The sequence below is a fragment of the Protopterus annectens genome, chromosome 7.part0, assembly GCF_019279795.1.
Source record: "Protopterus annectens isolate FY-2018-M chromosome 7.part0, PAN1.0, whole genome shotgun sequence".
Classification (NCBI taxonomy): Eukaryota; Metazoa; Chordata; order Ceratodontiformes; family Protopteridae; genus Protopterus; species Protopterus annectens.
This window is the reverse complement of record NC_056739.1, coordinates 558,241,587-558,264,732: the sequence shown is the minus strand read 5'-3', so window position 1 is coordinate 558,264,732 and position 23,146 is coordinate 558,241,587. Positions and strand designations below refer to the sequence as shown.

The window sequence follows — 23,146 nt, the reverse complement described above, 5'->3', positions numbered from 1 at the left end:
ATCACTGTGTGCAGTGAAATACCACTTATTTATATACATAAAACTGAAAGTGAAAATGATGCAAGTCCTGGCAGCACTAAATTTAAGCAATATGTTTAGAAAACCAGAACAAATTCTGAAGTAAGATAAAGGATACAATGCTGCTGCTTTGCCTCTCTTTACAGAACAAAATGCTGTCTTACAGTAATTGATAACAATGCTAGATACTTGTCATTTGCATTTTCTTATTCAATCATTACACTGAAGTAATTCTGTTGGGCAAATATGCAAAGAAAAAATGATTAGGTGTGATACTGCGCATTAAAACACTGATCTTCATACTTGTAATTGGATTCTAAACAAAGTTAACCAGATATTCTGTTCTACATAAGAGAGAGGGAGCTGGTGTGCAGTCCACCATTTCTTTCTGCAAAGAGAAACGAGAAGTTGACCACATCAGTTAAGATAAGTCACACACGCAGGACAGCAGCAGCACATCAGTGACGAAGATGACAGCTTTGATTCTAATTACAGTAACAAAAAACAATAAAACTGCAAATGTTGATTACCTTGGGAATGGCTGGTGATTACCACTTCGAAGATTTTACTGAAACAATTGTTACAACATGCACTTTAGAGTTTCCTTTATATATTTCTCATTTCTTAGTCTGTGGCACAGGTTTGCAAAGTTTTAGTTGCACTTTCATAAAATTCTTAAGCCTGACTTACATTTTCATGTTACTGTTGCAGATCATTACAGTGTTATATAATGCTGTTATATGCAATATTATGTGTGATTTCTCTCTTTAATTTCTCCAAGTCTTTTTGGTTTCTAATACCGTGACGGGAATGGACCCCATTCCTAAATCAAAGTACTAATAACGTTCATGAAATTAGTACTGTTTTAATCTTTGATGTCAACCAGAAGTGTTCTTTGCAGCACCTGCAATGTGCCCAGTAATGACTCTTTCTGCAATTCATACAGGGTTACATGTATTGCTAACATATCTAAATACGATCGTAAATTATTTTTTATAAGACCTGTTGCTCCTACTACTGTTGGAATTATCTGAGTATCTTTCTTCCACATTGCTCTCATTTCTGCCAGAAAATCCTGATATTTTATGACTTTGTGTCTCTCTGTACTCAAGACACTGTAGTCACTGGGTGTGGTGATTTCAATGATCGATGCTACTTTTGTCTTCTTTTCATGGACCCCTATATCTGGTTTTCTATCATCTATCTTTTGAACTGTTGGTAATGGTTGATCCCATGTGATGTTAACTTCATTTTCTATGATGCTTTGTGGCTCATGTATCCAGTGTTAAGCCACTTCAATACCATAATGCTTGCACAATGCCCAATGCAACAGTCTTGCCACGTTATTATGTCTTTCAGTACAGTCCTTCTGCCATTGGTATGTCACAACCAGCAATGAGGTGTGCAACTGTTTCCAGCTCTGTTTTACAAAACGTACATTTGTCTGTTTCTCCCACATGTTCAATGGACTTTGTAAGCCAGCGTGTATGTAGCCCACTATCTTGGGCTTCCAATATTAACCTTTCATCTCTTGGTTGAATTCGCCTCTCCTTAACCATTCCTGCATTCAGTCCTGATCAGCATGTGGTTCTTCTAGAAATTTCTATACTTGCGACTATATTTATGTATTTTCCTCATTTCTTGACTTCTCATCTGGTCCTTCACCTTATACTCTTTCTTTTGTTTTTGGCACATTCAGTTGCTGCCTGATTTTTATCTATTGCTGGTTGCTGGTTTGATTTCCATTCCTGCTTGACGCCAATATGCTTCTGCTAGATTAAGCAGAGAAGTCATCTTAGATTTATTCTCCTCATGTTTCAAAACTTTCACTAAGTTTGGATCTTGTGAGGTCAGCAGATATGTGTGCAGTCCCATAACAGATCTATACACGTAATCAATTTCAAGGAGGCCTATCCTGCCTTTGGAAAGGGGGAATATATAATCTTGGTATGCAATGATTTTTCATAGGTTCATAGCTAAGTACTAGGCTTTCTGCCCATGGGCATGTATAAGCCTAGACACACAGTGATGGCTTTCGCCTCCCCATTAGATTAGTAACCTGGGCCTCTGTCAACAGGGCTCCTGAAGTGATCCCAGGGTAGAACTTATGATTACCCATCCACTCATCAAGATTTCTCTTGAAGAGGGTCAGAGAGGAACTCTGTCGAATATGGATTGGGATTCTATTCCAGAGTGAGGGGAGTCGCTGGGACAGGAATCTATCCCTCCAGCATGTCCTGTTTATTGTTGTACATAGGTTCAAGTCATTAGAATGAGTAGTTCTGAGGGATCTCGTTTTTTGAGGTGAAGCATGTCCATTAGTTCAGGGTTTGACATGGCCCTATAGGTCAGGCATAGGTGACCTCTGAGATTTTATAAATCATTTGGTGAGCATGAAGCTTCCTTCTTATTTTCCTATCTAATCTGTCCAACACATTTTGGGGCCAGTCAGTCACTCCAAAATTGTAAGTTAGGATAGGAACAGCAAATTGGTTTATAGCTTGAATTTTGTTCCTAGATGTCAATGCTTTCTTCAGGATTAATTTAAGTCTTCTACAGTATTCCTTACAATGTTTTATTTGCATCTGTTCATGTTTTACTGTTGATCCTTCATCATTTTCCAAATATTTATACACTCCATCTTGCTCAAGTTCTTTTACATCACATTCTTGTCCCAAACTGACATTTTCTTGGTGCTGCAGTTTTCCTGCTTTAAAAGTTGGTTTTGCAAATTTCTCAAGACCAAATGACATTCTTATATCATTTGAAAAAAGTTTTGACAACTTGCAGTTGTGCTTTCAGTTCCTCATGTGATAAGCTATACAGTTTTAAATCATTGGCAAAGAGAAGATGACGAGTCTTTACACTTTGTTGTTTTCTAGGAGCCAAACTATAGCCATGGCATAAGCTGTTATGTAGACAGCTTAATGGGTTAAGGGCAAGACAGAATAACAGTGGTGACAAAGAGTCACCCTGGATTATGCGCTTTTAATTTTTATCCCTAGGATAATAATTTGTCCTTTATCATGGCTTAATTGCAAAGTAGTCTGCCATTGTTTCATGGTCACTGTAATGTAGTCGATTAGTGTTGGATGCATCTTAATCATTTTTAAGCACTCTTTTATCCATGAATGTAGGATAGAATCAAATGCTTTTTTTAGTCAAGCCATGCCATGCTTGGGTTCTTCCCCTTTTTACAGTTCTCCACTATGACTTTATTTAACAACAAATGATCCTTTGCTCCATATGACTTTCTTTTATTGCCCTTTTGTTCTACTGCCATAATTAAAGTTTTCTTCTAAATGACCATAAACTCTGTCAGCATCAATTTCAGTGTATAGTATATACACTGTCGGAAGGCAAGTTATTGGTCTATAAGTTTTAGATTTGCTTGCAGGTTCACTGAAGTAGGAGCATTGTATTTCCTGCTGTTAGCCAGGTTGGTGTCTGTTTGGGGTGTGCATATGAATAGGTCTTACTCATGGCTAAATCTTCATGTAAAGATGTTAATACTTTTAACCAGAAGTTAGCTACTGCACCTGGACCTGGGGTTTCCAATTAGATGCTTTTCTTAACTTTGTTTCAGTCTCTCTGGTTGTAATTTCATCCCATTTTATATCCTGTACCTTTAAATTTCTTATTCTTTCTTTTGCTTCTTCTATCCATTTAGCATCTTTGTTATGTTCTACAGGATCTTCATAAATACTTCTCGTCTATATGACATTATGAAGTGTGCTGTGTCACTGCAATCTATCTCAGTCTGTGATATGTCTACAAATTCTGATAGTTATGGCTGCCTGAAAAGGTCCTTGATCCAGTGAAAACTACCTGGTTATAAAATGTAAATAAATTAATTAAACATCAGCACTTTTACTGCTATCAGTAGATGCCAGAAGACTGAACTACAGCTGTGCCTTGTATGCATAAATCCTACTCAATCAAACCATTGTGTTTTCATGTATGTGTGTGCCAAGCCAACACAATAAAGTAGACATGTACTGATGATTACGCACAGCTACAACATCTAAATGAAATGGATTATAGGTTTTCAGGAAAGTCCTGGAGTCTCCTAGATAAACCACCATACCCCACATCTACCACCAACAGTCACATGCTGACTTCCAGTTATCAGCATTTGGCCTAATACATTTTACTACTGTTTTGCAGTGAAATGCAGATATTGAATTGTTTACCAAATTTTTCCATGCATTGTTTTCTATTCTGCCCTAATAATACTTTTTTTTTCATCGTATTATGGTAATGTAGCCGATTGTCATTAGGGACATTGTAATGTTTTTGGTGTAGAAAAGTGTGACACTTGCAATGTGTGATATTTGTTGCAGTGGATATGGATACAGGTGACTGGTGAGGAGATGGCAGCACTAGTACTAGCTATCTTTTATGCTTGGCATAACAGATGTGTTTAGTGGGTTTTGTGGAACAGTGGTCAAAGGAACTTGTTATGGCTGGCGACACAAAGGGCAGCTGGAAGATGAAGTAAACAGTTAAACAGATGCTCGTTGCTTCTTAATAGTAGCTGAGAGAGTCTGAATTTCTTGATTTTTTTGTCCATTTTGGTACTAATGTCAGTATGTCATGGGTAAGGCTCAGTGGAATATTAATACTGAAAATGTGTACTGTCCAAAGATATGGCTACCAGAACACTGAAATTCTGAATTCAGCAGACAAACTCAGATATGGTAAATTTCGCTAGTGCCCGAAGTGTGGATAAGGCAGATTATTATTATTTTTTGTTCCCTGTAAACTGCTGCCCTCTTTAATATGACAAAGCATACTTAGTGATAACATTATCTAGCAACTCCAAAGTCACGGTAACAGTGGCAATACTCATTTAGAGAAAGTCGTCAGGGTGAGCTCAGCTCCTGTGATATATATGTGACTGGGTTCATGCTTTCTTTATTTCTTTATGCAAGTGCATGTGAGGTTTTTTTTTTTTTTTTGCGGGGGGGGGGGGGTATTTGCATGCAATTTTTTGTTAGTCATTGTGTCTATGACATGCTAATTTTGATGTGGTCTGGTTCAGGATTTTAGACTGTGAAAAGCAATAACAGACCCATTTGTGTTTACGATTATTATATATTAACACTGGTTTTAGGAGATTTCTGCTATCATAGTATAACCTGAGAGAAGATCACACATATAGCATTTAAAATATACAACATCTTGATTATGTTTATTGCATTAGCATGTGTATTCAATAGTGCTGTTTATCAGATTTTAAATGTTGGTTGTTGGAATTTAGGCTGCACTAAATATAGACAAATGCAATACGGATACATACATTACACATTTTTGTGCAATGCATCAACCAACAAAATGGAAGAATCCACTTTACAGAGAGCCCATCAAATAACATCCCTTATATAACACAGTGGCCTCTGTTCTCTATAATGTATGTAAGCAAGAAGATTGTGCGTTTTGATTTTGTATGTCCCTGTGGACACTTCTGTTACTTAACGCTTGTTACAATGATAATTAAGTGCTTATCCTGTGGCCACAGCATTTAAACCATGATGACCCAGATGAAGGATTATTACATTAAATGTCACTGATAAACTGATTTGGTACATTATGCTAAGATATGGCACACAAGACAGTTTATGTAATAATGAAAGTGCTCTCACATGGAAACAAGCATTCCATATAGATAAACTACTAGAAAAAGGACCAAAACAAAACCACCAACATAAATGGGAAAATGAACTGTTTTCCTGTTTATATTGGTGGTTTTATTTTAGTTGTTTCTTACCATCTTTTGGGCTTGGTGTCAATACTGGATTTTGTAGGGTTTTTCTTATTATTTATTTATTTTTTTTTTTTTTGGTCTAGAGGGATAAGTAGAGTGGGACTATGATCTCCTTAGGTCTGGATACCATGCATTTACTTATACTGTGTGCTACATAGAAGCATTTTCTCACTACCACAGACACTTTATTATCAAAGTTAAGGTTACTGTCAACCTGAGATCCCAGGTCCCTTACCATGGAGTCTACTCTCAGGTGAGTGTTATCAGTGTTATAATCTGCAGAGATGGTTGCCTTCCCAAAGGATATAATTATGCATTTTTTTGCATTGCATTGTAGGCCATATTCTGGCACCAGTTATATGACTTTGTCAGACCCTCGGGGGGGGGGGGGGGTAGCTACATCTTTGGAGGAATCAGTGATTGGACCCAGCTTGCAGTCACAGAAAGTTTTTTCAGCTATAGGCCCTCTAAATTTTCCTAGACCTCGAACATGTACAATACAAACAGAAGAGGTCACAGTGCTGAGTCCTGTGGGGCACCACTAGTAACAGTCCTCTTGATGGAGGTGGAATCCCCCACCTAACTTCATGCATCCTATCCATAAGCCATTTGGCTATACATCAGATGGCAGGGATTTATGCATAAATTTGTGAGTTTGTCTATAATACCTAACTGAGATATTGTGTCAAATGTCTTTGCCAGGTTGAGATATACAGTTTGCACCATTTTGCTCTTGTACATGGCTCTGATGTCCTGCTCAAGGAAGTCCACCAGGTTTAGTAGGTATGACTTGCCTTTGATGAAACTGAACTGTGCTGGGTCCACTGTTTGAAGATTTCATATGTCTTTGTTTATCAGATTCATAATAATTCTTTTCTTTGTTTTACATATAAGATGAGTCAAACGTATGGGCCTGTACTTATTTGGGTATGTTGATGGTCCCCCTTTGTGTAGAAGGATGACTACTGCACCCCCATTCCCTAGGGACAAAGCCTGTCTGGATACTGTGGTTCTTTAGTGGTAGATAGGGAAAAATGGTAGAGAGTATTCCTGGGGAGTAATGGAGGCTGAAATTGGAACTAAACTTATTGGCCACAAATCCACTACATCCTCAGGTTCAGTATGAGTAGTTCCATTTACTGTTTATACTTTGGAGAGGATTTTCTTTCTTTTCTTTGTACAACCTATCTGTACCAGGGGTCCATGAAGGAGGCTTGTTTTTGCATCTTAACCTAAGTTTATTTTGGTCTGGTAATGCTGTTTCTATGCAGTTATTTGCATGCTTGTACAGGGTTTCTGTGAACACTTCCACAGTGTTCACTTAATAGGACATAGCTAGCCTTGCAGCCTTGGAAAAGGTTTTGACATTTCTGGAGTTTGGTGGAAGTTTGGGCTTTATATTTATTTCAAGGGTGACCACTTTGTGATCTGATCTCAACAGTAAAGATATTACATTAATATTCCCTCATATTTGTGAGTATTAGGCTAGCTGTTCCAGGGTGATGGCATTGACAAAATCCAGGAATCTGTCAGCCCTCATTTTTATGGTGGTATAGATGAAATTACCCATGAAAATGAAGCTGAGCTGAATGGTGGGTGAGTCCTGTACATTCAAGTACATGGTATGGTTATCCTGGGTCACAGAAGGGGGCCTATAGATAACAAGGATAAGTACAGGACTTCACCCAAGGATGGACATGGAGTAGCTTAAGAGTGTTGTAGTGTTTGACCAATCTTGACATGTGTTTATCTTTTTATGCTGATTGATACACCTCCACTTCTTGTCCCTTCTTGTGTGGCACAAGGTTTAAATGTGTGAAAGGCATTATAGCCTTGCATTGCCAAGCTGCTATCCATGGCTTTAAACTACATCTCTGCAAGGTTAACACTCTCAAGAGTGAGAAGCGCTTCAAGGGATTGAAGCTTCTTTTTAAGACTCCTAGTATTGAGGAACAACACTTAGTTTATCTTGAGAAAAAAATACTATGTTGGAAGACTTATCAGGTTGTCATTGCCTAAAAAAAGGCACTGTAGGTACGGATAATGTTTTGGCCAATATCCAAAAGCCTAGTGGGGGCAGGTGCACACCATCCCTGGCAAAGCAGCATGGTTTGTCGTTCATGTACTCACAAGCTGACAAATATGTTTCCCCCCTTATAATGACAGCAATAATTAAGTCAATTGTTAAAGTCAATTATTTTTCTGTTTATATTGCAGCATTATCCTTGCAGAAGGTAGAACACTACACATTGCTATGCTTCCACCTGCCTGGAACACAGAATCTGAAAGCTCTAACATATCTCTCTTTCCATTTATTTCAGGGAAGTACATCTCAGGTCATTAATGCCCACAAGGACTATGACAGAGTCATACTAGTACTTGTGGCTCGATGTCCTGAGCATGACTGTGATAGTGTGGATCCTTGCAACTGATATGCAACTGACTGTGACTGTCTCCTTACTCAGCCTGGTGAGTGGGACATTCTCTACTGACCAATATAGTGGGTATTGTGGTAGTTTGTCTAAAGGGCTTAGATGCTGAAACAATGTTCTTAGGCTCATAGGAGGTTAACAAGCTAATGGTCCTAGGGCCTTTACAAGCCTAGCCATGTTATACTTGGGTTCCCTAACTGACCTTGTTTAGATGGTTGTTATTTGCAGAGTGAGTCTATGATCAGCACTGACTGTCCCTGCCCATGAGGGACATACGTGCCACCCCCAAGATGAATGTACAGTCTCCCATCCAATTGTGTAGGTTACGCTTGAATAGGGTCATTGAGGAGCTCTCATGTGAATTGGGAGTTTATTCCAGAGGAGCACCAACGTCTGGAAGATCTATTCCAGCATTTTCTGTTAATGTCAGAGGAAAGAATGATTTACCCAGGTGTGGTTGTATGTCCCCTGGGAAATACTGTCTTTGTAAAGTGTGAGGTTGTCGAGGACAGCATCTGGAAGGCCTTTGAGATTGAGTAGCTTGCATGTAAGAGCCTCAGCATTTGTGAGTTTATGTGTCTGATCCACAGTAGAGGCAGTGTGTGTGTGTGTGTGTGTGTGTGTGTGTGTGTGTGTGTGTGTGTGTGTGTGTGTGTGTGTGTGTGTGTGTGTGTGTTACTGACAACCTGTTTAAAAAGATCAGTGTCTGTATGCGAGAGCTTTGCCTCTGAAGACAGCAGTGTAACTGCATCACTCGCAGACTGTGTCAGTCTGCTTAAGAATAACGTGATTGTCAATAATTCTGAGACAAGTGCTACATTGTTTCAGGATGCACATACCTACCATGCTGGCTACTGAGACAGTAGGAAAGTGCACATCAGTAGGTTCATAGGTTCACGGCTGCAGATCATCTTTTTAGTGATCTACGAGGGATGGTGCCAGAGGAGTTTGCAACAAACAAATGAATAAATAAATAGCCATGATACAAGTCAGTCTAGAATACCACTGTATGGTGCCTATATCATTTGCTGTATGTAGCATTTATGAAGAATGTTTATGACATGGATTAGTATATTGGCAGCTGTTAATATTTTGCTGCAAACAAACTGCAGTACATTCTGTTATACCATTTCCAAGACATTAACTAATGGTAAACCTGACAATTAAGGACTTTATATACATAACGCACAGTAACCAAAAAGGACAACCTACAACAAACACCACCACTTAATCTGCATTAAATAACTTTTCTATAGTAACTCAGTGGGTAGCCTTATAAAATGCAATTTCAAAATATAATCCCTTAAACTGGCTTGCCGACAGTGGATTTGAGTGCCATAAATGGGGACTCTTCTGGTTTTCAATTTTCAGCTCTTGCTTTTCCTTTTTTCCCCCAAGAACAACCTAATCGAGACTTAGTACTAGGAGCTAGGTTAAACTTGAAATATGATACCTTGCTCCTCAGTAAGTATTTTAATTTTTCATTACATTAATGACTAAACAATGTTGCCTTTTAACATTCTATACCATCACTGGATGCCATGCTTTAAGAGTTGCCTGTTACTAGGTCTTCAATTAACATGGTTTGATTAACTGTGTAAGATTTTTTTAGTAACTCATTTTTTTTTTTCATTTCTAATTTTCTCCTCAAATGCACCCTGCTAATGTGCTCAGGAATAAAAGTTGTTACCTACTGTAGTCGCATCTGGTTCAGTTTTGGCTTATTTTAAGTAAGGATTTCTTTTAATTGAAAAAGTGAACAGGACAAAAAAGTGAGAAAATTTACAGTATTTATAATGTATAAGATTTACCTAAGTTGCAATACCTGCTGGGAATTTGTTCAAGTTTGTCACAACATGCCGCACTTTCCTGTAAAGCTGATTTTTGTATTATCTGTAGAGTTAATACAACAGTATAAATCTATCAGTTCAGAGCCTTCCAGCAGCTAATGCACTATAGGTTATGCCATCTCTCTTGTTTTCCCTTGTTTTTAATGACAAGTGTTTGCTGTAAATGAAGTAAAAACTGTTCTACTTTTACTGCTGCACTGATGTCTATTTTTAGCTGAAGTGAAACAATGTTATTTTCACTTCCCCAAAGACACCTACTTTGTAGCTAGAGTTAATATGACATGTTACATAAAAGACTTTGCAGCACATCAGTCAGAGTACATTGTTTTAAGAACAACAACGAAGTTTGGAAGAGAATGTCTTAGAATACGTTTTCAACCTGGAAACAACAGGTTAGTTTGATCCATTTACTTTAAGAGAGACTTGTTACCATATTTGTTGGATTTACATTTTTAGAGTGGTATGTGTGTTTGGGACAGAAATGGTTTGGATCCCTTATATGAACAGCATAGCATGACTGCTTTACTTTGTGTGACATTTTAATACATTTATAATATATTCACTTTGTGCATTTCTAGTATCGTTACAAGTGTTTCATGGAGGGATGCATTGGATTCTGTATACATTTTACTTATACATGTTAAGTAATACTTTTAAATATTTTTTCCAGATTGTTATATTCAAGTTAGGGTGCAAGTCTCTTTGTTTACATATTTCATTTAACCTTTTTGCAAATTCATCTGTGGAGACGCAACACAGCAAGAATGAGCTTGATGAAAAAACAAAACAAAAATAAACTCATTTTGGAGTAGGGGGGCTGCCCTTATAACTTCCACTGTGAGGGGGGTCTGCCCCCACACCCCCTTATTATTAACTTGCTTGCTAAGTGAACTAAGTCTCATCAAGCTGTATCTCGAGGTATGAGCCTGCAGTCACATCAAGGACTTTGATATACATACGTGTGTGTGTGTGTGTGTGTGTGTGTGTGTGTGTGTGTGTGTGTGTGTGTGTGTGTGTGTGTGTTTTATACATACGATGTATACATACGATGTATATACAACATATAACCACACATATAGATACATATACATATATTTCATAGACACACACAAATATACACATATTATAGACATATAGACAGAAATATAGAAAAAAAATACTTGGACAAGAAACTGTTGGGGATGAAAATAATAGCAGCTTGTGTGTGAAGGAGGTATACTGTCAACTTGGGAACAAACAATTCTTGAAGTAAAAGATATTGCTACAGCAAGCTAGTAGTAACCCTGTGTAGAGATGGGGATCCATGAGTAACATCACAGTTGGTGTTTATTTATATTGGGTAGAAGCATACTTGTCAACCTCTCAGCATATAAATTCAGGACAAAGACAAAAATAATTGGGGGGGGGGGCAAAGTCCCAAAATGAAGGACTGATTTTACACATTGCTCTTACAAGGTTAGAAAGTTGCTAGAATAGCAGTTTTTGCATCAGTATATATTTTCTGAAGGTAGTCTATCAAACTCTAAAAAGTCTGTCATTATTTAGTAACTTCAGTCCTCAGTGGTATGCCAGAAAACCACAAATTTTATGAGGAACGGCTTAAAATATGAAATAAAAATGGACAGTTCAGAAGTATAGAAAGAAGTTATTTGGTGATTACATAAAGACAATTACTAATGTCTGGAACAGAATGAACCTTATGAAACCAGAGTGATTTATTTTTTTCAAAGTACTTTTTATTATTATTTTTTTCTTGCAATAAAACAAAACTTAACATAAAAAAAATATATGCAAAAGTGTCAATTCAGACCTTTTAAACTCATATTAATAATAAAGCAAGACTATGTTTCTATTAAAGCATTCAAAACGTAATTTGAGTAAAATTGATTAAAAAAATTATATGCTATCAATCTGAATTTACAATTCATAGTTGAACTATTTAGTTAATGAAATAAATATACAGAAATGCTGTTAATCAAACATATTTTTTACAAAACGGGAAAAATTCAAGTATATGTTACTTATTCAAATTATTTTATTACAAGGGACATACGTAAAGGAATAAAAGGCAATTACTGAATGACAGTTCAACTGATTTTTTAAAGGCAGCACTTTCTTATTTTAATAAAAAGAAAATACACTCTAAGTATTTTTAAAAAGATAAAAAAATAACAGTTTATGCACCTCCATGTTAAAATACCCTAACATTTAAAATGCAAACATAAGAATTCTCTCTGGCTTAATCTGGTCATGGTAGTTAAAACTGAAATTGTGTATAATGCTAAACATTTAAAAGTATTAGCATAATGAGGACAACATACCATGAAGCAGCACAGCATTATTTACTTTATTTTCAAACAAGAGTATCACTAGAACACATTGTGAGCACAGCAATGTCAATGGAAACCACTGATAAAGATGCTCCTGACTTGCAGCAAGATGTGACTGAATGCTCACTGCAAAAAATTATCTTTTGAGTCCATCAGAAAAGGATGAATTTTCAAATGTGGAAAATGGCCAGAAAGACCAGGCAACTGAGATTCAGAAAAAGGATTACAGTAGATGCAGTAAGCAAAAAAATTATAGCTGGAAAAGCATAAGAAAACAGGTTATGTAATAAAAATGAAGACAAAAAATGGTACTAACCTGAGGAAATGTTTGCACAAAACAGTAGACGTTGAAAATTGATTCTGGTTCTAACAGATCAGATCTAGTCACACAGAGTGAAAGCTATGATCTGACATGGCAACTTATACAGAGAGTCTGACAATGATGATAATATATACTTAGACTACTCCAGCAGCTGTTGAGCTAAAGCTTAAAATGGAGTTATATAACAAAACAGTACAGTCAAAGATGTCTGTACAAGATAACAAACAAATGTTTACGGATGTGCCCACTGAAAAAGGATGCAAATTCTGGTGCAAATCTATACACTGGAGAAAGTAAATCCCCACAGATGAAATGAAGTTTAAAGGCAGAGAGCACTTGCTGTACTTTCTCATCTTGCACCTTTGCGACAATACACAGTCACTCTTATAGGGAACAGAGTGGGCCAGGAAGTCTGAACCAAAGGGGTACTTTGTAAGAATAATACGAGTGGTAGAACAGAAGGGAAGAATGCTGCTCCAGCTGAAAACTGCCAATATTCTAGTAAGCTCCAAAATAATAAGTGGAAGGGGCCCAGTAAAGGATCATAAAGTCAAAACAGGTAGGAAACAGCTGCCACCCTAACTTACTGAAAAATTGTGTGATGTCCTCTGTATTAAAGCCTAAGGCAGTGGCAGAATCTCACAGAATGAAGAGTGCAGGGATTTTATTTGAAGTTAAATGGAGTGAAGGGGCAACAGTCACAATACCTATATTGACAAAAAGAAAGACAGGAAATGTCTGAATCTGTAGAGACTTGTGTCACGGTGACACCAGTGCTACAAGGCCCACTAACCCAGACAAAAACTACTTTTGCATGTCAGAGTATGAGTGTAACAGTGACATTTTACAGTCACTTGCTGATGGAAGCGTACTATAAAATGCAACTTAATGAACAGTTGAAACAAATTTTGACTCTGATCAAACAAAGGGTTCTCGGCATACAGAGAGCATTTGGAATGGCATTTGTGCTATGTGGCAGCACCACAGGAATTCAGATATGGAGTGCTACCTTAAAATGACAAAGACTTTCTGAATGATTTAAATAGGTGTGCTAGACAGATTAATTGTTCATGCATTCACAGTCTACTGAGGAAAATACAGTCTTTTTAAAGAGGAAATACATTCTAGGAACAGTTTGGGCAAAAATGGACCCTGGAAATCACCACATGAAGGGGAAGTAATGCTAAAGGCATCTAAACATAACATATTGTTAAACTGCAGTCCTACCTTGTAGTTGTAAATTACCATTACTGATTTTTGCCTAATTTTTCTGTGGTGTTACAGCCATTGAAAGCCTTATTACAAAGTGTGTCAGAGTACACAGACTATTGCTCAGCACATGGGACATTTCAACCCAGTTATATAGATCAGCACAAGATGCTTTGCCTTTGCAAATGGCACTGTTTTATTATACAGGTTTGCAGAAACTGGCGAAAGACCCTTAAATTCTGTCTCACATTAAAAAAAAAAAAAAAAGAAGTCCAGACTGATTAATAAAGTCTTAGCATTTTTGAAAACCATACCTGTTGGAATGTGGATTTATGTTGGGAAGTTATAATTATTTTGGCTTTAAGTACTAAAGAAACTTCACAAATGACAGCGACCAGACTTCAAAGACAAAGTAAACTTTATTGTCATACAGATCAACACAGAGGACAAAGTGCATATCACTGCATGAAATTTCAATACTCAGGCTCGTACCATAAGAATGACAATTTAGAGAAGGAAGACAGATAGATTAACTTCACTAGCAATACCGATTTAGACAGCACATTCACAGGATCCTGAATATAAAAGGAGCTAACCAAGTAACACTAATGCAAGTGACCTGTCAAAGTTACCATATAAAAAAGTCAAACATAGTCAGCACTGATAACCATCATGTATGTACAGCACTTGCTTACTGGCACAGCTGACTGTCACCAACACTAACAGAGACCCTCAAAATGATCCTATGTCATCCAAGGTGTGAGAGACGGTAGTAAAGAAACAGACAAAGAGTGGTGATGATTCATGCACAGCTTCAGCGGCATGAAAAGAACACCTTTTCATGTGTCCTAGCAGAGTACTGTGTGGAGCCAGGGTGGCCAGTTCAGAGTGTTAGGGACATTGTAAAGTAAAAGAAGCACCATGGCACTGGGAAATAAAATCATTAGCAGCAATGAGAGAAAAGAACTGCTGCAGTTTCATGGCTCAAAGAGATAAAGCCCTGATGGTAACCAGACCATTCAGCATATATTACTCACCTGGCTGTTGGAGGAGCTCACTAACTGGACAGAGGTGAGTGGGTGCCATTGTCCTACCCATCCTTTGAGGGATGGACACAACTAAGCCCATAAATCAGTAAAGGGATCCAGGATATGGGCCCACCAAAGAATGCATCAGCAGCTTGGGTTAAGGACATGCATGTACATGTAATATGGCCAAGTGCTGTTACTGAGATGAAACTCGCATGGCAAGACTGTGACATATTTGATGGCTACCTGGAGGAATGGTTATTACACAAGGTGAAATGACTAGGCCTGAAGGAGTACAGAAGGTCTAATGTTTTGCCAGGCATAAGGGGCAAAAAGGTTAAAAAAGAAAGAAAGAAGTCAAAGAAATTATACAGAAATGTTTTGGATGTCAGTAGACAATCAACCAACCACTGCAACATCTATGGGAGTGACAGTGCATAAAGGCAGACTTTGAAACCTCTTAATGAGCAGTGGGTTCTTACAGTTATTTATACACGCACGCACATGTGCACATACACGAACATGCACACAATCTCCAAAAATGGCCCGAAGTGGTCTGAAATAGAGCTAACTGCTAAAGAGAAAACAACTGCAGTTCTAAGGAGAATATTCACGACAAATGAGTATCCAGAGCAAATTATGAACAGCAATGGGCCACAATTCAAAACACTGCATATGTTTAAAACCTCCCATTAACACTTCACAACTCATTTAAAACTTCTACTTAAGAGAATAATATAATGCATTTCACTTCAGCTTCCCAGCGGACAGCTACCAATGGACCAGCAGTGAGATTCACAGACTTTTAAGAAGACATTTAAATTTTCAAGCTCAACATGCAAGCTGGAGAAATTACTGGCTTAATTACACAGATGGCATGCATGAATTTGCAAATGAGATGTTTACTACACAGTTTCTGAAAAGAAACTGGAGATTAGGACAAAACATAAAAGAAGTCTAGCATATGCACATACTTCAGTGATAATTAATGTCATACTATACATATTGGGCCCTCATGAAGTTTTGACACAGGCCAGGTTATTAAGAATAGGGATATAGCAGTTTTCAGGCTAAGCATAATAGGAAACCATTTACAGATACACAAGATGTTGAAGGAGTAAAAACATAAAAATTGATAAACTGTGTGTTGATTCTAAAATTTATTCTCAGACACAACAGATTATATATATGCAAAAAGGCTGATAAGGTGTCCTAGTGGCACCTAGGCAATGTCAGATACTGAAATCAAATTAGATTATACTGAAAAAGAAATATGCAAATCGGGTCCAAACAAAGTACAGGGAAGAGGCAGAATACTTCAGTAAGAACTTACAGTACCAATATATCTATTATTTTAGGTCATATAAATATAGAAAGATTCCTCAAGATTAGAGACATGTACAGGAAAGGGGGGGGGTAGGACAAGCCCAGAGTCATAAAAACCCTTAAGTCTACTTTCATGTTGTAGAAAAATAATGGAGAAGATAATATTGGATAAGTTATTATCAGAATTAGAAAGGTTGGGACTTGAAACCACACATCAGCAAGCATATTTTGAAAATACATCTATTACCACCAATGGATGTTCTATAATAATATAAAAACAGTTATGAATTTCAAATTGTGCTGTGAAGTAATTTATATAGACACTTAACTTCTGCATTTGACAGTCATACACAAAACACTGATCAATAAATTAGAACTAGGTACTGCTGTACTCTTTCTAAGATGGATACCTGCATTTATTTATTTAACATTTGTTTACCAGGAAAGTCCAACTTGGAACAAAGCCAATTTTGAGCAGAGGCCCAGGGAGAAACGCTCCAGACGCATGTCTTTGTAACATGAGAGGAAACCAGAGCACCCAGAGGAAACTCACATGAATGCAGGGAGGACATGCAGACTCTGCACAGAAGGCACTCCAGCTGATAAGCGAACTGGAAAACCTCTTGCTGTGAGGCGACAAGTCTACTGCTGCACTACTGCACCATCCACAGCTTACATATAGGACATTGCAAGTATCATACATGAATTGGACAGGTGAAATTCGTTTTACAGTCAGGGAGACCCACATGGCTCTGTCCTAGGCCCTTACTTGTTTAGATTGTATTTTTAGACCTAACTTTTTTTATTGGAGGTGTTCTACAGTCTATATGCAGATGACCTGAAACTAGGTAAACTGATTACATGTGTTACAGATAAGGCATGTCTGCAAAAGAACTTGACTAAATTGATTATTTGGGCACAGGAGAATAATATGCTGATAAATACATCAAAAACTAAGCATATCAGATTTGAAAGGCATATACTGAAAAGTGAATATTTAATACAGCACACAGTGATTGAAACTGTAGATTAATTTAAGGACCTGGGTATATGGGTAGATCCAGTTTTGAGTATTTCTAATCATATCAACCAAATGGTTAATGATAGTTATAGAACTATAGGTTGTACAAAAAGATTTATAATGTCTAGGAAATCAGAAATGATGAAGTTGTCATTTGTTAGTTACATTAAACCCAAATTTAGAGTACAGAATAACAATATGGAAACCTTATAAGAAAACAAGTATGAGTAAACCAACGGCATCCATGCATGTGAACATTTAAGTTATTATGAAAGACTAAAATATCTGAACTTGTACGGTGTGTCATATATCTAGTTAAGAGGAGACCTTATTCAGGTATATAGGACATTTAGGGGCAACTACTTCTGGGAATGTTTGGGGTTATCAAAAAGGAGAAGAGAATCATTAGACAACCTACAAAGAACATTCTATAGGAATGAGAAGTGTACTAACTGGTTCTCTGAGTGAGTAGCTGATGCATGGAATAGACTACCAAAATTACATTAAAGCAGTACTAATTTAGATATTTTTAAGAACAGCCTGGATGCTTATTATGGGAACAAATGTTTTGGTATATTGGCTGGCTAGAAGGGCATTAATGCCCATTGTTAAAATATTTGTATGTATGCAAGACAACACGTATATCTTGCACCATAAATAAAGTGGCAAAGCCATGACTACAATGTACATATGCATGCCTTCTGTAGTATAATACATTTTTCATCTATATATTACATACGCACACATATATACACACAGATATATATATATTTACCTATTTTTTCTGTTCAGTTGTACTTATTGAATGCAATATCTTGACATAATGTACTGTACATACTAGGAAAGATTTTGTACTTTTGACGCTGATACCCTTTATTCTGATGTATGTTCAAAGCATCTGTTAAAAAGTAAGAACATGTACTGGTGTTTTAAGTAAAAAAAAAGAATACATATGAAATAAAAGTTTATTTTACAGAAAACCATTTGTATGTAACTGTATGACATATTACTTTTGTATTCACATGTCTGATAGGAAATGTGAAAAAATGAATTTTTGTCATTTTCTGCTTATTTAAAACAGATTAAAAAACATGATACACACATAGTTAATGTTAACTTACATTAAAAAACACGATATACATGTAGTTAATGTTAACCTATATTTGCAAAAAAAATTTATTAAAAAGGATTTGTATGACTGTCTTTGCCAAATTACAAAAACCTATAGGAAATCTGTAATTAAAATGGCAGTTGTGAAGCTGTTGTACTGCTGAATAATACTGTATGCTGCAGTTGTGCTTCCTTTAGATTTTAAATGACTTTGACTTTAAATGCTCAGTACTATGGTAGCTCTGCCACAGAGATACAGGATTTAGGATTCAATCCTGTTCTCTGGTTTTTGCCTTTTGTGAAGTTTTCATGTTTCACCTGCGCTTGAAAGTGGTTTTCATGATGGGTGACTGGCTTTTCTATACTGTCCATCTATACTACCACTGATACTTGCCCTTGTGACCTGATCATGACTGAAGGGGAAGAAGATCCAGTTCAATTACCTGACTATCAAATAAGTTAATTTAAAATTATATTTGATAATAAAGTAATCCACGACTGTGCATGGGTATATCAGGAATTACCCATGGCTGAAGTGGTTTGATCACAAGGGTGAAGTATGTGTGATTAAACAAAGCCAACAGTGGGTAAATCCTGATATACCCACACACAGGAGTGGATTGTGGCTTTTATACAATAACATTACTTAAGAAAGAAATGACTAGCTTTTCTTAAATAATATGATTGCATAAATATACTCCTGTCTCCTTCCACGTGGTCTTTGCTATTCTGATGTACTAGGCATACATATGGGAGTCATGTTACCACAGTTGCACAGTACATCAGTGCAGAAGAAGCAATAAAGAAAACAGAATCTCCGTTGCTACTTGTTTTATGTATTTTTTTTTTTAATTGTTAAAAAACACACATTTACAGGGATAGTACAAAAATATATGGAAAATCAGGTTTGTTTCTGTTTTACTTTTGCAGAACATACCTGACTTTTCTAATATTTTGGTGTGTCCTCCAATATATGCCAATAGAAAAGCCTGGCCACTCAATGATACTTTAGTGGACGGACATTTTTCTATTGGCATATGCTCGATTTACAGCAGGCATGCTGGTTGGGCTGGCAATCAGTGTGCTTGTTTTTGAATAGTAAAGAGACATTACTGCATAATTATAATTTCTGCATATTACTAATTAAGCTGCTCATACCTCAAGCGTTTCAACATCCAAAATCCCCAAGGGAGTCTCACAGTGTGTGCAGTAGTGCTTTGATGAAATAAGAACGGTTTATTTTTGGTGTCTCTTCTTCTGTTCTTCTGAATACTGTTCACTGAATAAAGTTCATAAAACACAATGCTGTGCAATCTTAAAGTAAGCAAATTTAGTGATGCAGAGTTTGAGGGCTTCATGGAGAAATTCCCCTCTAAAAGAATACTGCTTTTTGTGTTTTGTTCTGTACAGGTTGAAGATATGCAACATTTACATTTTTAAAGAACTAATATCAAAATCTTTGTATATATTGGTATATTCACCCATTCTTGCTGACATATATTTCTGTGACTGCATCATTATGAGGTTGTAATGGTCATACTTCAGAACACCAAATGGCAAAATCTAAAGCATCTGAAATGCTAAAAAATGTCCAAAACACAGAAGAATTAAAAAGTAAATTTCAGTTTTTTTTTTGCAAGAGGAAAAGCCGCTCTGCACACCCCAATTTGAGAGTAGGTCCCATATCCCAAACTTGTTTATACCAACTCCATGGTCACACCAACTCAAATATGGGAGAAAAAGAAGGTAATGACTGCCGATGCACACTTAGAAATCATACTGGTAATAATTTTCAATGGAAAACAGCAATCAGTTTTATGTTCTTTAGCCTGTTGTGCTTCAGGCTACTGAAGCTCAAGGACTTTCACCTCAGACACCTGTAGATATACTTGTTATAATCACTGTTCATCTTAAATCTTCAAATATATTGGTTATACTTATTCACAAAATGTGACTGCATAATTTAGATGTTATAATTACAGTTTCATAGCTACACAATATGCTAACGACCACTAAGGCCTTTATAAGCCTAGCCATGCAATCCAACACAGCTGTGTCCCTATTTATCATCATGGGCATTTATTAGTGGGGGCTACATGAGTTAGAAAGTTTCTAGAGGCTATGGGGGGTATTTTAGCTTGGGCATTATTGTTTGCCTCTGTCGATTAGAGACATGGGGGGGAGGGGCAGACTGGAGATGAATTTCCAATTTCCCATCCATTGGTCAAGGTTACACTTAAAAAGGGTTAGAGATGGACTCTGCTTCACAGGGATGGGGAGTCTATCCCAGAACATGGGGATCCTCTGAGACATATCTGTATTGCTAACATGTCTTATTTATGTCACAAACAAAATTTAAATCTTAGATCTAGCGGAGCTAATGCTGTTCATTTTGCAGATGTGCAAAAGGTCCATCAGAACTCAATCTGATGATGATCATGCCTTGCATGCCAGGAACAGATCACCTCTTAGTAACCTGTAGGACACAGAGTATATAGATAGGGCTTTAAGGCGATCTGTATTGGACAATGTTTTTATATCATGGATTCTCCTGGTAAGGAACCTTTACGAGCATTCAAACTGTTGCATATGTCTGGTTAGGTACATGCTGAAGGGGGAATTATACTCACTGATGGCAGTGCTTTCCACACTCACTTCTCACTTACTATATATTAATTGAGGATGCCATTTAGGGATGCCACCTGTCAGTAACTTTTCTTGACAATCAGGAAATCAAGGTCTGTCAAGAAATCCAGAAATCAAGGTTTCTGTCAGGAAAGCCAGTTATGGTGAATATTTGACAGGTTTTTTGAATCATTCTGAGAGCCAATACATTTCTGAAGTATGCTTCCTAAGGTATTTACTTATTCCTTGAATTTCCTATCTGTATTCAAGTTTGAGTCACAGCTGGGGTGTCCTCTGTGCTGCATCTGTATATTACCTCTGTGTGCATTTGGGTTTTCTCTGGGTGCTCTGTTTTCCTTATACATTCCAAAGATGTGCAATGGGCAGGTTAGACAGTCTAAACTGGCATTAAGTGGATGCACCTGCAGCAAGGCTATCCATCTGGCAGCGTGGACATTGTCCCTAGATGACAGTCATTTTTGATAGAACACCCCAACCCCATGTGCAAAACATGGAGGAAAAAGGGTGATGGGTGGATTCAAATGCAATGTAAAAACAGTCATTGCTGGGATGTACATTTGTGTGCATGTGTGCATGTGCGCGTGTGTGTGTGTGTGTGTGTGGTTTGAAGTGTATACAAGAACAAGTTTATCACAATTTCTTCTGCAACACCACTATCAGACATCACTACTGCATACAATAAGTGGCATTTTTGGTGGTCTGGATAAGATGTGTGGGAAAGGAAAACATTGGTATAGTGAGTAGTGTTGCCATCTGACAACTCTTGTCTCCCTGAGTTCTTAGCTGTGGCTTCAATTGTGTGGCATCTGCATGTCCTCCCTGTCACTTTGTGGGTTTTGTTCAAGTGTTCTCATTTTCTCCAACATACAAAAGACATGCTATAGTTTATTCAGTTGTTCTCGTTTTCTCCAACACCTGAAAGAAATTCATGCTATAGATAAACTGATGATCTTTCAATTTGCATAGAAAGCATGGTGTGTGTGTGTGTGTGTGTGTGTGTGTGTGTGTGTGTGTGTGTGTGTGTGTGTGTGTGTGTGTGTGTGTGTGTGTGTGTGTGTACATTGACAGATTTGGCTCGTCAGGGGCAGTGCAAAAAAAAGGGTGTAAATATAATATTGGAGAGGTGCATACATAAATATCCTGGATGGTGAAAAAATAAGGAAGAAACTGAATCAGAGAATATCTAGAACCTCAAAGCTTCTAGGGGCTATCATTCATGGCTGTATAAGTGACTTAGTCCAATTTTCAGCCATGAGCCTCAGCTAGTCTAAAAGTGATCCAAGTCAGAAGTGGGCAGAGAGACTGCCATAGTTTGTGCTGGGGCTGAGGATACAGTGGCCATTATTTCTTAAATGTGTGTAGAATGTCACTTAAACCTTATGTGTTAGCAAGGGACTTTGTGATCATTATTTTATTAACTTTCCTCAAAATTACACCTCGTACGTGTAGAGAATGATGTTACAGCTTGCCTAGGCCAAGTGTACTGTGTAGGAACAATGAGGTGGAATAAATTACTTTCAGTATTGGTGGGGGGGGGTGTTCACTTTTTCCACAAATTAGATCAGATGTGCGTACAGGTGAATATGTTCTGGGTGTAGGGAAAAGGAGACTTGTTGCATATATACAGCTGACAACAACTTGTTGAAATATGTTGTTGGCTCAATTCCTTCTTTTATTTTCATGCTAGTTTGACTTCAGAGGGGTAGACAGAAGGTGTCTGCCTTTGGGGACAGTGCTGAGGAGGCATACTGTGCAGATGTATGACATCAGCAACTTGAAATATATGGATATGCTCATTTGTCCTTTCACCCCAATTTAGCACCATCTGGGCTCACTGAAAATCACTATCTTTTTTGGGGGGAGGAGTTGGGAAGAAGGCAGTCATTCCCGATATGATTTGTTCCTTCATAGGCATTTTATATTATTCACCTCTATGGTAACTACTATGTTGTCAGACTTTAACATTAATCCTTGAAGAAAATAATAAGTCAGCTTCTTTACTTAATTATCTTTTTTTTTTCAGCCCATTATTGGACTAAAGGTTGTAGGGAAAAGTGACTGGAGAATAAGAACAGACCAAACCTCGG

The 23,146-nt window shown here is 37.3% G+C and overlaps 2 protein-coding genes across 2 annotated transcripts in view; one reads left to right on the top strand and one right to left on the bottom strand.

The window, feature by feature from the left end:
* Window positions 1–23,146, bottom strand: part of LOC122806052 (membrane cofactor protein-like) — a 700,904-nt gene that overhangs the window by 671,240 nt on the left and 6,518 nt on the right. The window lies entirely within an intron of this gene.
* The window catches only part of LOC122806592 (basement membrane-specific heparan sulfate proteoglycan core protein-like), a 1,657,353-nt gene continuing 1,644,593 nt past the window's right edge, over window positions 10,387–23,146 (top strand). The window contains exon 1 of the mRNA XM_044077142.1: window positions 10,387–10,459. The gene's annotated coding sequence lies outside the window, so the exon portion shown is untranslated. The remainder of the gene's footprint in view (window positions 10,460–23,146) is intronic.